This window comes from Lissotriton helveticus, chromosome 4_1, assembly GCF_964261635.1.
Source record: "Lissotriton helveticus chromosome 4_1, aLisHel1.1, whole genome shotgun sequence".
Lineage (NCBI taxonomy): Eukaryota > Metazoa > Chordata > Amphibia > Caudata > Salamandridae > Lissotriton > Lissotriton helveticus.
In genome coordinates, this window is record NC_136063.1 from 1,915,881,044 (window position 1) to 1,915,895,301 (window position 14,258).

At 43.5% G+C, this 14,258-nt stretch overlaps 1 protein-coding gene across 1 annotated transcript in view; it reads left to right on the top strand.

The window, feature by feature from the left end:
* The window catches only part of CCDC160 (coiled-coil domain containing 160), a 283,018-nt gene that overhangs the window by 60,879 nt on the left and 207,881 nt on the right, over window positions 1-14,258 (top strand). The window lies entirely within an intron of this gene.

Here is a 14,258-nt window from a genome sequence, read left to right on the forward strand (position 1 = left end):
AGAAGTTATTGCTATTTGATTTATTTCTCTTGATGGTTTTGAAATTGCTTCATTTGCAGAAAGTGCTTTTGCGCCATTAGTGTTACAGAACTTCACTCTCATTGATTTTCCTGGACATACTGTTTTAGGAAATGGAACTATAAGCAATCTGGGCATTTAGTTTAGCAGTTGCTTTTTGTCTGATATGATGTTCAGCTTTAAAATAAGAAGAAAACTAAATAAACCTACAAAGCAGCTACCCAGAGGAGAAAATATTACCCTTAAAGTACACACAAAAAAGGGTTTGGGTCGGGAATGAAATGGGCCCAGGAAATTTCTTGCAAACCAAGTCCAGATGACAAATTATCAGTAAGCTTGACAAGCGAACCCACGCTTTTGTATGTTTTTGCCCTGATAGTGCGTATTAAACATGGAACATGTAGTGGCTTTTACGGCACATGTTCTCCAATTTATTGACTGAAAAGCCACAGGATTTTCATGCTTATGGTAAGGGTCAATAATGAAACATTCCAATATTTTGTCCACCAGATTAACCAGGAGAAACAGAAAATCAGCTAGGTGCTTAAGAAGAAATGATGTGCCAGATGCAAAATATTAGATGCGCGTCTTCTTTGCCACAGTGAATACGGTTCTATTCTGGGAGGCACACTCATTATTCTGAGTGTGTCTCAGAAAAAAATGCAGATACAAAACCTTCTGCCAGCAGACTTCGGCTGCAACAGATACCAGAAAGTTGCCAGGCTTAAGTGGCTGTCCACCCATGACTTGCCCAAGTGCTATGTGACTGGAAAGCTGCTTTAAAGATAGCCAGATCCTGCATATTCTTTTCCTTCCACATTCCTCCTATCTTTCTTCAGCAGGGAGGTAGTGCAGCCCTTCCGTTCTAGCCTTTAGCTTCACCTCTGGCTGCCTTTGGCTGAACACTTTAATATTCATGTGCATTCAGATATTGTAATTGCATTTATATATAGCGCTTACTACCCATGATGAGGTGTTGAGTCGCTTTATGATAAGCAGCACAATGCGCCGGAATCCCAGGGTTAGTGGTTGGTCCATTATGTTTAGTCTTGTGTGCCCAAGTAAACCATTCCATGCATTAACTCCTATGTATTCCACAATAAAGAAACTTGAGTCATTTGTGATCATTATTGGGGGCATGTGGCACATGCCTGGTAGGATTAACGGATGAGCAAGAGGAGGTCCAGTATTGTTAGATTAGAGGCTATGATCTTGTAACCAAGTTATGGGCAGTTTTCAAAACTAGAGTAATAGAGATAAAGGCAAGCCTGCATATGGCAGAGTAAATTGAGCTCAGAGCGAGAAGGCATGCAAATGGTGGAAGGGGAGAGCATTCCTGCGTTTTCTTTTCCCTCCACATTTATTTTTTACTTTATTTTGCAGTTTTATATAGCGCAAATGTGACCCGAATCTGTTATCAGAGCGCTTTACATAGCACCAGTTGCATTACATGAGGACATTCATTTTTGTTAGGCACAAATATATGCAAAAACAACTGTTGATGGACAGAATGCAGAACAATGCCATACATTCACCCAGTACAGAGATCTGGGCCTAAATCCATCGTTTTTTTGCACTCCACACCACCCCAGTTCAGACATGGTCATATGCAAATCAGCCTTGACCCTGTGCCTCATGGGTACAGTCCAGCCCGAACTGCCAAACCATGTCTTTCCTGGACCGGAATCAAGCATAGTAGGACCTGTTTCTGGCTATCAGCCGTCTTCAGCCAGGATAGCTTGACTCCAGTGGTGTGGAGAGCATGGGACTCACGTCTGAGCATACCCATCCCACTCGGGGTGACAAATGCAAAAACAACAGTTGATGGACAGATTGTAGAACAATGTCATACATTCACCCCAGTACAGAGATCTGGGCCTAAATCCATCGTTTTTTGCACAAATATATATCAATATATGATATCAATAAAGCATCATCGGCTTTCATTAAGATGGAGATGGGGTGGGAACCAACACTAGGTCTATCTACGGGTAGGTCCTGGAACTTGGCATCTATTTAATTAATATAAAGGGGAAAAGGAAGGGGCATGCACGCAATCTTCTCTTACTCCCCTCCTTGTACGAAAAAATGGATACATTCCCCAACAGGTCCAAATCAGACTTTGCCAGATGCTAATAGGAAAATTATTTCTTCTAGGGCCCCCAGGTTTCTTAAAAGAAGCAAGTGTTTGATACTTAAGTCTAACAAATATGGCTCGTGCGAAACCTCCCTTGCCCTAGTACACTTCCTGATAATCAAGAAAAGGTTCAGACATTGTTCAAGCGTCCCAATCCCCCTCCTGAACCCTTGCAGACATTCTGATGGGACAAAGCTTTCCTCTGCCCAGCCTTTTAACCTCTCCAGCAGAACCCTGCCCATCAGTTGCATGGATGCCCTTTCACTCTGACCTTTTGCTATACCTCTGGCTGCCTTTTGGCTTGATCACATTCATGTGCATTCAGGTATTGTAATTGCATCTATATAGCGCTTACTATTAGAGGGATATGTGGCACATGCTTGGTGGTATTAATGGATGAGCTAGAGGAGGTCAGATATTAGATTGCAGTGGTATAACTTTCAGAAGGAGAGGTTGTGATCTTGTAAACGAGTTGTGTGCAGTGTTCAAAACTAGAAAAATAGAGATTAAGTGCCTATGAAAAAAGTAAGTTGGCCACAGAAAGAGAAGGCATGCACATGGAGGAAGGGAAGCAGAGGTCAATCCTGCATTTCCTTTTCCTTCCACACTCATCCTATCTTTTTTCAGCAGGGAGGTAGTGCTATTTTGAAGAAAAAAAGGCGTGGCAACAGTAAAACCTTTTGAGTAAAGGTCGGTTTTTCATGCCAGATTTTGGGAATGCAGAGGATTTCTTTTGTGATGACATGCAATTTGAGGATGCAAGACTGTAGGAAAAAAGCTTCAAACATTATGTGAACATTGTGCTATTTTAGGTATTTTTGATATGAACTAGAAGCGGGAAAACAGTCTGCACCTACTAAGCTTCTGGTAGATAACCGCTCCAACCATGTCAGCTAATTAGTTCAAGGGTTGAAAGCAATAGCTGAATGCATATTTAGTGAACTATTGAGCGCTTTCGGCTGCGCTCAAAGGGAGCAGTAAACACAGAATCAACAGTGTAAGAAAATATATGGGTAATGAATACAAAGATTGAAAATGCTGGAACAGTTGACTTCTGATGTTCATCATCAAGTTTGGCTCATAGTATTAATTACAAAAGCAAAGTGGTAGCCATTGCATGTGTCTGGATTGGGATGGTATTAGATGTAGGGCAAAGTTGACTTCTCCAGACAGTGGAAGTGTACGGCCTGCACTAAGAGATCCAAACAGTGGTGATTGGGCTCACTTTTAGCTATAAAAGTAAGCAGAGCAAAAAGGAATCGGCCTAAATGAGTGCAGCCTTTAAGTGTGCATCCCCCACTCCATCCCCTTGCTTACTGCCGTCTTTATTACAAAGACTTAACTGTTGATATTATGTAGTGGACTGCAATGATCTCAGAGCCTGCTTTATGGGAGCCACGTCCGCATGGCACATTCTCTGCTCTAACTATCGAAATATTTGGTGACAGGTCCCCAAAAATCAGAAATGTGGTTGTTCCGCAACAATCCACCCCCCTCCATCTTAGGCGAGCTTCTGGGTCCATGAAGAAACATCTGTCATACGTGAACCTGAGGCAAACTTGCAATTCCATGCTGTCCTTTCTTAGTAGACTGCAGTCAGTGCTGCAAGTGCCCTTTCTTACAAAAAATACACATACGCACACACATACACACAGATATACACTGGTGTTCCCCAACATTCTTGCACACACAAAACATTTACCTGCCAAGCCCATTTCTAGACATTCTACTTACCTTCTGATGGTTTGCTGCATTGGTTCCCGTTGCTCCAGCTCCATCAGGCTGTCCCAGTCCTGACCCTAGGACCCCCTGTTGCTGTTTTACTTGGCCACCAACCTCGACCATTTTCTCTCACCAACTTTCATGCAGTATTGAGGAACTTCTATTGGTTAATCCCCATCTCAATATGATGATTACCTGTACTAGGTACTTCTTGTATCAACTTCACTATGGTATTGCCTCCTCAATCCCTCACACCAACTCCATGCTCATTCTACCAGACCGCTCATTATCCCTCCTTTGTCTGTTATGTTGCACACTTTAGGTGTTTTGGTAACTAGTCTGTTCTTTCTCCTCAGGCTCTCTGACTTCTTTGAACATTTAGTAGATTTGACAGGAAAGGTATGTTCTTTATGTAGATGGTGTGTATTTTTTATGCGATGCAGACAATTTTAAATATGACCCTTGATTTTAAGAGGTAAACAATGCAAGGTTCACAAGATCAGTAAACTATGGACACATTTTATCTTTGCTGTAGGGAGTCTTTTTGAAGATCACTTTCAGAGGGGCAATGGGTGACTCTTGAATACTGGCCAGAATGGTGTTGCCATAGTTCAGTCCAGATATTCTGGCGGTTCGGCCTACTGTTTTCATTATGTTTCCATGCATCATTGGTCGACTCCTTCACCGCACATGCTGTAGGTAGATGTGCCCTGTAATGAGAGATCTGCCGTACCAGTACAAGGACGTAGTTTAAGTATCCTTACTCATGGAGGTTGGACGGCTGTATGCCTGCTAGTGTTCTCTTGTGCATGCAGATGTCAGCTTTACTTTTCTGTTTACTCGATACAATTTCCCTTAATAGTAACACTGCCCTCCTGTGTTGGATGGTTTCCTGATAACAAATTATGCCCATCTGTGACAGTCTTCTGTAGCCATTCCCAAAACACTTAAGTGTTGGGAAACCGTTTGGGTCACGACTGCCTAAGGTTTCCAGTCAAATATTTGGAACTGCTTGGTATATCTTCATAATGTAAGGACTGTGACGAGGAGGAGGGATGAAGTGTTACTGCTCTGATTACTTACGGTAAATCTTCATTACAGTAAATCTTCATTACACTGAGCTCTACTCATCCTCCTTTCGATCTTATGTTCCCTCCCTTCATCATCTTGAGCAGTCTGGCTTCAACGACTGAGGTACTCCTTGGGTTTTGCAAACAGGCCTTCTGAGTCGGGGTCCACTTTTTTACATCCTCTTGACCAATATTTTCCTGATATGACTCGTTCTCATAATGTAAGGTATGTAACGAAAAGTAAGACACAGTGTAGTAAACATCATCGGTAAGTAGTTGTAACACTCTTAATGTGTAGCCTTCATTTTTATCTGCACAAATAGATTGTCAAGAAATAAGAGAAGAAAAACTGGATATGTTCGATAGAAAGTTATGTTGGTGAGGTATTCGGCTGCAATCTCAGAAGCATATTTTGAACCCTACACCACATTTGCTAATCAAAATAAATAACCAGTACACTTTTTCAGATAGTTGTGTATTTGGCCTATATGTAATAGGAGATTATAGTGCACCAAGTGAGGCTTATATCTTAGGCTTTTGGAATAGATTTGGGTGTTTGGCACATTTGTTCAAGAAAGGAAACCGTTAATATGTAAAACCCCGGCTTATAATTTACCAGGTATAAACTTCCAATAGTAATCATTTCCCTTCATTTAATTAAACTAACATCTTTTATTTTTCCCTCTGTCAATGGGGTAAGCATGTTCCATCGTGCCTGCAAATGAAAGTAAACATATGTTGCCCTATCCGAGAAATGTTTAAGCAAATTGTCGCACAGCATTTGTTCTTTAGGAAAAGGGTACCATGTCCAGAGATTCCAGCTGTCGTGTTGGGAGAAGTTTTTGGAAGAAATAGTTATTGGACTATACATTTACTTGTGTGGCAACTGCAGAAAGAAAAGCATTATCAAATACAATGGAATCGTATGATGTTAGGATGCTGTGCGTTAGCGGCACTCCTGACCTCCCTACAACCATATCACATTTGAAGCATTTTCACGGCATATCTTGCGCTTCAAATCCTTGTTCACACAGAAGAAAACCTTTCTGGTGATTATATGGATACGGTCCACAAGAAAACGAAGGAAGATTGTATTTTGCAGCCTCAAAAAAATGGTTGTTTCAGACATAAGGCTACTAAAACGATGGCTAATCAGGAAGCCTTGCCTGTCGCCCTTCACAGCTCTGAGACCTTCAAAGATTCACCCTGCTGGCAGAGATGAGTGAAATGAGGCCTATACTGGTTTCAAAGGTGGGCACGGTTGAAATTAAACCGGACTTAAGGCAAAAACACTTGGAATCTGTGACAGGTTCACAGTAGTGGAGAGCATGGTGAGCACTGCTTAACATTGCTGTCATCCTCTGGAAGAAAGGTTCAATACGTGGACTGGTACCTCAAAGTAGCTCAAGATAACTTGGAGGGTTGGTGGGTGCTCGGAGGAATATCATTCACCTTTTGGATATGCTTGAGAAGGCCATGTCGGGATCCATGGAGCCATTTGTGGAGAAATTGAACCAGGACCGCCTTCCTGGTGAAAAACTGAGTGATGTCTTCTGAATTGCATACAAATCACTTAGACCTAAGCCCAAACCTAGTGACAATCCTAGCCTTGTATCGCAAGGACCTTCAACTACAAGGATAGAAACTCCACATTGTGTGCTGCAGAAAAGCTGGTGAGTTGTTAAATGGAAATTAGAGAGTGAGGGTGTGGCCCAATGTTACTATTGTTGTGCAACAAGCATGTACACATTTTGGTACGGGCTTGTCACAGTGGCGCACTACAAGCCAGAAACATCACATATGCCACGAATCACCCTGCCAGATTTAAGATTATAGTTCAGGATAAGCACAAGTTTTGCGGGGAAACTGCAATTAATGTGCTCTGCCCCACCCCCCCTTTTTTATAACACTATACCAAGAATGATTGACTACCACTATCCTGGTGTGATGAGCAACTAGCTGATCTCAGCAAATTGGAGCAGCACCAATGTGAACTGTTGTTTCCCCTAGTTCCTTCTTGTACCTGCTGGCCGCTGTAATGGCTTGGGGTTCTTCTTTATTTCTTTCACCAGGTTTGCTGACGTGAAAGTGCTCTGGCCCCTTGCCATCACCAGAGAGTTCCAGTGTGGGGCTGATTGAACAAGAACTGCTGAGTTTCGCCTGTGTGGACTTTATCTCCACCTGTTTACGTTGTTTCACTTAGACCGAGTGGAGCTGCAAGGGCTCTTCAGGGAGAGGGTATGTTCGTCCCTGGAGGAGATACTGCACTGGTATAGTTGAGCCCTAAGCCAATTGGAACTAGTGACTACCTGTATGTCTCGCTTCGAGATGCTGCTCTCCAACAGATGACCTGGCTTACTTTGTATCTGCCGGCACAGATGGCGGGCAATAACTAGACTCTAGGCTTTTGGCATGACTGAGCAGTAAGGGATCTACCTGAATTGAATCCAGTGGACATTGTCTGCTCATTCCCATAGTCATTGGGGGCTTTACTCCTCCTATGCTGTGCTTCCTGGCTCTGGGTAACCAAGGGGGAGATAGTTGTGTTTAGATTAGTGCAACTTGTCTCTTTTGTTGATAATGTGTGCCTATGTTGATTCCTGGTGTTTTACCTCCCTGTTGTATAGACTTGGGAGATGAGAAGCGGGTCCCAATGCTCTTAAAAGCCTCATGTAGCCTTATGCCCTGGTTATTGTAGCTGTTCAGCCAACCGTTTGGGTGTCTCCCCTTGCCCTTTTTGCATTTCTAGTTGGCTGCAAGTAATTTACGTTCATATCTTTGCACTTTGATATCATGGTTGTCAAGAATATGGTAGGAACTACCACTATTACGCTAGGGCCAGGAGTACATTAGTATAAGCAACATCATGCATGTGTCCACAGTATGTCATGAATTACCAACACAATGGAGGGACCAGCAATATATTAGGTGGGAGTTTCATGGATGGCCAAAATATGTAAATAATTAGCACCACTGTGTAATGGATGCCTGCAATATGGCAAATATTACCAGCATGGTCACAGAATTATGCCTGGAAAATCTGATCTTTCCTTTTTTAATGATGGAAGCGTGTTGCAGTCCAAATTTTGAAATGTTGTTGATCTACTTCTAAATGCCAAGGATGACAAATGAGATGGGTGCAGGAATAAGTGTGCCGTACATGTGGTTCTCCCTGAACCTTAGGTTGCTGGCCAGAGAGAACGACACAACATGCATGAAACAACAAAACGCTGTCTGTTTTGCTGGTTCACCTGCAGATCCAATCTATACATTTGTATACACCAATGTTTTGTCACACGTGGTTTAAAACAAATTGGTTAATTTGGACTATTTCGCAGTTCAGCAAAACTATCATTGTGCTATGGATGCCCAAAGTATGCTAAGAATTACCACTGTTGTGCCAGGGAGTAAATTATATCAGGGTTGGGCATATCTGTGCACTGGCTCCCCAAAGTATGCTAAGAATGATTACCACACTATACTGCCTTGACCGTCATTGTTGCAGAGATAGGCGCCATCATACTCTGGGTTCCCAAAATGTGTCAGTAATTGCCATCATTATACCAGGACCAGCATTTTCCCCCCCAAAGTGGTCAACATACAGTAGATGCCTACAGCTTGCCAAGAAATTCCACGATTATGTGAGGTACAGTATCTGGAAAATAGGTTGTCACCCCATGAATATTACCATTTTGTGAAGACCATCATTTTACTAGGGCTTCTGTTAGTGAGCATCATTCAATGGGGGTAGTAAGTTGCTGAGAATTACCACCATTTTACCAAAGATGGGCAATAAGCATAATTGTATGGATGGAAATTGGCAGGAATTATCACAATTATGCTAATGGCAGCATTTCACCAAGGTGGGCAGGTGAGCACCATGCACTTTCACACTGCCTCATTTTTTTAAAACTTACATTACCCTATCAGGGAAATAAAAATGAAAGAAATGTAGCTGGTCTGAGCTGCTGCTTCTCTTCTCACGCTTCCGGCTGTTTCTCCAGGTAAGCGCTCCTGGGGGAAGGGGGCTGATATGGCCGGGGGACAAGGGGGAGCGTCTGGAGGAGAAGTGGGATATGGAGATAGCAAGAGTGACTGGGGAAGGAAAGGAAGGGAGAAAATGGGAGTACTTTGGGGAAGGCCCCAGTCAAGCCGATGCATCTGGGTGGAAGGGCCAAATGGGAGACTTAGGTGACCTGCTGACAGCTTCAAATGAGAGTTTCAGGGGAGGGAGCAAGCCGGAGACACTTGTGAGTTAGAGGCTATCTAGTAGAACTGGGCGAACTTGAGGACAGTTCATCAGCCGGTCATGGTAATTTGTGGGAAGAGGACTATCCTTCTCTCCAGTGGCAGAGTTTCTCTCTTTCGCATAGGAATAACGTTTGTTATCCAGATGAAATATGTCAATTAGTGGATACTGTATCATATGCACTGGCACTTTTCTTTCTGTGGCCTGTCCCTCCTTCTTATGGATCCCCCTTTCTAATTCATGAGATTTGCAGAAGAGCTCTTTTCCCAATTATTTTACTCTATTGGTACTGCTGGAAAACCACCTGGTGGACAGTTTTCCAATGCAGAATTCGTTACTAAATAAGAATAGAGCTGCGTTTCACATACACTTTTCTTCCATGTGATCCATTGACAGTTGTGTGCAATGAGCAAAACAAGGTGAGCTGAGCGAATGGCGAGTGAGAGTAATTAAATTTAGCATGTTGTATGGAATGCTGAGATTGCCTCAGTCAATCAAAATATTAAGGTGCTGGCGCTAATTATACTTGTTTGCCTGCATTCTATGTTCAGTAAGAGCGGGGGCATAGCTTAGTCATTGAAATTCGGGGGTGTGAATCTCAAATTTTCCAACTAAACAAGCAATAGGCCACAGGGTGAATGTGTGAGGTGACCAAGGTTCGGTTTGTACTGTTCTCATGAGGAGCAGGGTTAGTACAGATTTGCATAAGGGTGGGCTTCATGGTCTTATTTAGAGTTTGGTGGGCAGGTCCGCTGTTGCAACGGTGACTAAGTACCCTGTCCGCCAAACTCAAGGTCTGCTCGTCCAATTTTGAGTCGGTGGATCACAAGTGTTACGCTGACTGGGTGAAACTTACAGTCAGTGTAAAACTTGCTTTGCTGTCCCGACGGAGTAGGTACCATCTGAAGTAAGATTTGACCATCCACCCTGTTTAGAGTGGATGGGCAGGTGGCGTTTTTCTTTTTTTAACTGACCGTCACCACAAAACAGTAAAAAAAGAAAATTGACTACCACTTCACTTTTTTCTTTCTCGTTCAAAAACAAACTCCAGCTTTTGAAGTTTGTTTTTGAAAAATAAAAAACGTTGGAAAGGTTTTGACTTCCAGCCATCATACTTGACGGTGCTGTCAGTTACACCTTTCCTACACTGACCGGAACCTCCATGATGGCGGTTCCTGCCAATATACAGTAATATCCTCTCGGCTGGCAGGCATCTATAAATGTGACAGGCAGAGTAAAGGCAATAAAGTCATCAGTCACCTTGTCTGCTTTTACTCCGTCTGCTAAATCCTAAATCAAGCCTTCTGTCTAGAGTGGCACAGTGGGTGGAAAAGAATGGTTGGATTGCTACTCCAAGGGATTGCCAGTGGGTAAGACCGTTTGCAAGCATTTGTCCCTTCACTGTTTGGGTGTGTGATGGCCAGATCTGTTATTGAAAACCCGAGATTGGTGTAGCTTTCCAAGCCCTCTACTACCAATGTTTGTGGATTCTAAAAAGTAGTACATTTGCATCTATTCAAGGAATAATTCTATAGGTGCAGATTTGCTACTTTAGTTTGGTAAATCCGTCATTAAGGAGCATATTTACAAAGAACTAGCACAAAGAAGCACATCAAGCACAGTCGATGCATTGCATTGCATCCCCCGAGAAGCAGAACTATGCCATCTCTTCAACGAAATGCACAGTTCTGCTCTTTCAATGGGTTGACCACTTAGAGCTGCTGTGTGCCAACAAAGGCACCCTTCTGCCATGGAGCAATAACGTCTGCATTATGGTCAGGATAGTTATGTGCAGGAAACTATCATTGGAGGGTTTTTCTTCTTTGTGTGTGTGCTGCAAAATGCAGCATGCATGCAAAGAGGAACAACAAGGAGAACTAAAGTTATTTCTGCTCATTATACTAGCCTCAGGCAGGCACACCATTTAGGTGTAAATCCATGTCTGAATGTAAATGTGTTTGTGTCAAAATCCATGGGTGAATGCATGGGAATGCCTGTGCGCCACCTATTATACGCTTACCTTACTGAAAGTAACTCCAGGCTGCGTAATGCGCTGCATTACATTACTTTTTCTTACAAAGCTACGCAATTCAACAATCAAATTTGTATGCAACCCCAACACACAATCTTTCTAAATCTGGCTCTATGTAAGGATTTTGCATCGTGCAACCACGTCAAAAATCTTTGTAAATTTGGGCCTAAATATATGTAAGTTCTTAATTAAAAAAATTAACAAGTTAAAACCTCTTGGTGAAAACAGGATAACAAGAAAAAACAATTATGTAAGGATTTTGTATCGTGCAACCACGTCAAAAATCCTTGTAAATTTGGGCCTAAATATATGTAAGTTCTTAATTAAAAAAAATTAACAAGTTAAAACCTCTTGGTGAAAACAGGATAACAAGAAAAAACAATAGACATAGTGGATCCGACTCAGGGCCCCAGACCCAACTAACAACCTGAGAATACATTTATTTGGGGCGTGCCACACCTACACACTCACCCTGCCCCCCATTCCTGCACCCCTCCCCGAAACTACATCCCTGAGGAAGTGGGTGAAGTGGGGACATAAAGCAGACCAGGACAGTTGGACTGTTTGCCTACCTGTGGTGGCTGAAATTTGTAGATGGCTTGTAATAGCCCTATTGCACACATCAGTCCTTAATTTGCGTTGTGGGGTCACAGGTGATGCCCACGAGCATTCATTTTTTGGACACTTATTTCTCATCTACGTTTGACCCCGTGCAATCGACAAACCCTCTTGGATAAGGCGTATTTAGATTTTGCCATAGAAAAAACTGCCCTTTTGTAAAAATCCAGCAAATGTATTTATTTTAATTTTTTATTGTTGTTATAGTTTAATATTTCCTAAGAAGTCGTTTAATAACCTTGTGGCATAGAGCTCTGCCTGAAAGGAACAGCCTTTACTACGAAGGCTGAACAACGAGATGCCTTTACAACGAAGGCAGAACAACAACAACGTCTTTATCACGATTGTTATTACAATCATTTTTTTTACGAGCTAGCCTTTACCTTGAATGCCTTAACTAATTTTTTTGTAAATGCATTAAAGGTAAATATATATATATCCTCTCCAATCCGCTTGGAAACAGCCGCCGCAGCACCTGAACAGCGGGTGCGTCGTTCCGCGGACCTCCAAGCACGGTCCGCTCGCATAAACCACCACGCTCCTCCTAGTTGTAGTTAGGACCTATTATCCGTAGGAAAACCGCAACATTCTATTGGCAATAACTTTGGCGTCGATTGATGAATCTTCTTATAATTTTCCAAACTTTTGGCCAGCTCAGTTCCGCTCCTTCCCTGAAAGTGATTGGTCAAGCGGGGGCCGAGAAAAAAGGGGGGGTCACAAAACGTGTTTTCCCCATGCAATTTCTCATAGGACCATTAGCCACGACTACAGCCCGAACGGCTGAACGGAATTACACCAAATTTGGCAGAGAGGTAGTCCTCCGTTCCGACTTGTGCCTTTTGCTTATATGGTGTCAATCTGTTCAGTAGTTCCTGAGAAAATTACGGTTAAAATCATTTATATATATATGGGCGCTGTGGATCCGCGGATTGTACGAGGATTGGCATCGTAGCATAAGCGCACTGTCCCGATCACACGCTCAATGCTAATTGGCTGTCAAGCGGTTGTAAACATTCGAAACCAGGAACTGTTGGCAGCCATTTTGTGCCTCGGTAGAAGCGAGGCTGTGGAAGTCAGTGGAATATGTGTTCAAAACGGAGAAAGGGGGCAGGGTAGAAATAATATTACCCTCTAGACCCCCAGGGCCCACATTTTTTTAAAAACCGGGATGCATTTAGGGTGCGTGGACTGTGCCGTAAAATAAATAAAATAAAAATGTTTTTTTTAAATAATTCGTCTCTGGGGGGGTTAAATTCCGGGGACAAAATTATAACATTTTATGTGGGGCCCAGAGGGGCCCCCCAGCCTCGGGGATCGTCGGCGCCCAGGGCTAAAAAGAAAAAAAAAAGATGGGGGGAGGGGTCGAAGGTCCTGAAAGCCGCGGGGACCATCACCCATCGGGGGTTTATGTATTGTGGGAGGGGGACTACATGGCTCCCCTCCTGCAGCACTCGAGGGCCACGTTACCCACCAGGGCTACAAAAAAAGATATAGCTAGGTAAGGTCTCCCACTCCCCGGGGCTTTTTGTATTGTGGGAGGGCCGGTTCCTGCAGTGTTCCGGGGTGTCCATCCCGCCCTCCCATAGCAAGGAAATCTGTTCTCTCTTTCAAAATCAAAATCAGATTGCTTTTCCACATGGGGAGATTATGAGTCGTGCATCCAGCGAGTCCACACCAGGGGGCTGCACTGAGCGATGCGCTGGGTGCGCGACTTGTAGTTTTACCGTAAAAAAATAGCCCCATTCAGTAATTTCTATTATCTCCGGGGACCCTATCCCCTGGGTCTTATAAGAAATATTGGGGACCGTGAGGGGAGCTACAATGCCCCCACGTCCTACCGGCTTCCTGCGTTCTTCGGGAGTCGGCATTGCTTTTCCGCAAGGGGAGATGCTAACTTGTATGTGGAAATACAATCTGCTTTTTATTTTGAAAGTGAGAACAGATTTCTCTGCTCTGTCTTTCAAAATGCAAACTAAGTTTGCTATGGGAGGGCGTGAGCCATGAGACTCCCGCCCTCTCGAAGCAAACGGCAGTGTCCCGGGGGTAGGCACCCCGGGACACTGCATGAGCCGGCCGTCGGGCGTTGCGGTCTCCATGGCTCTCGAGGGCTCTAGGCATAGGGTCACGCAGTCTGTCTCTCACAATACACAAATTTCCGGGGGTGGTGGTTCCTGGGGCTTGAGGGGGGTCGTTGAGGCCCACACACTTCTAATTTTGTTGGGGGGGGCCTTGGACGCGAAGTGGTGCAAGGGGGTTGTAAATCTGGTACACAGTGTTTTGTTTTAATTTGCTTTCCTTTTTGGTCTTGTAGAGGATCCAGGGTTAATATAAAGTTTTTTGTACAGCCAGTACCTTTCAACTCTACCCCCAAACGGCTTTCTGCCTTTTACCATAGTAACAGTTCATTGAACA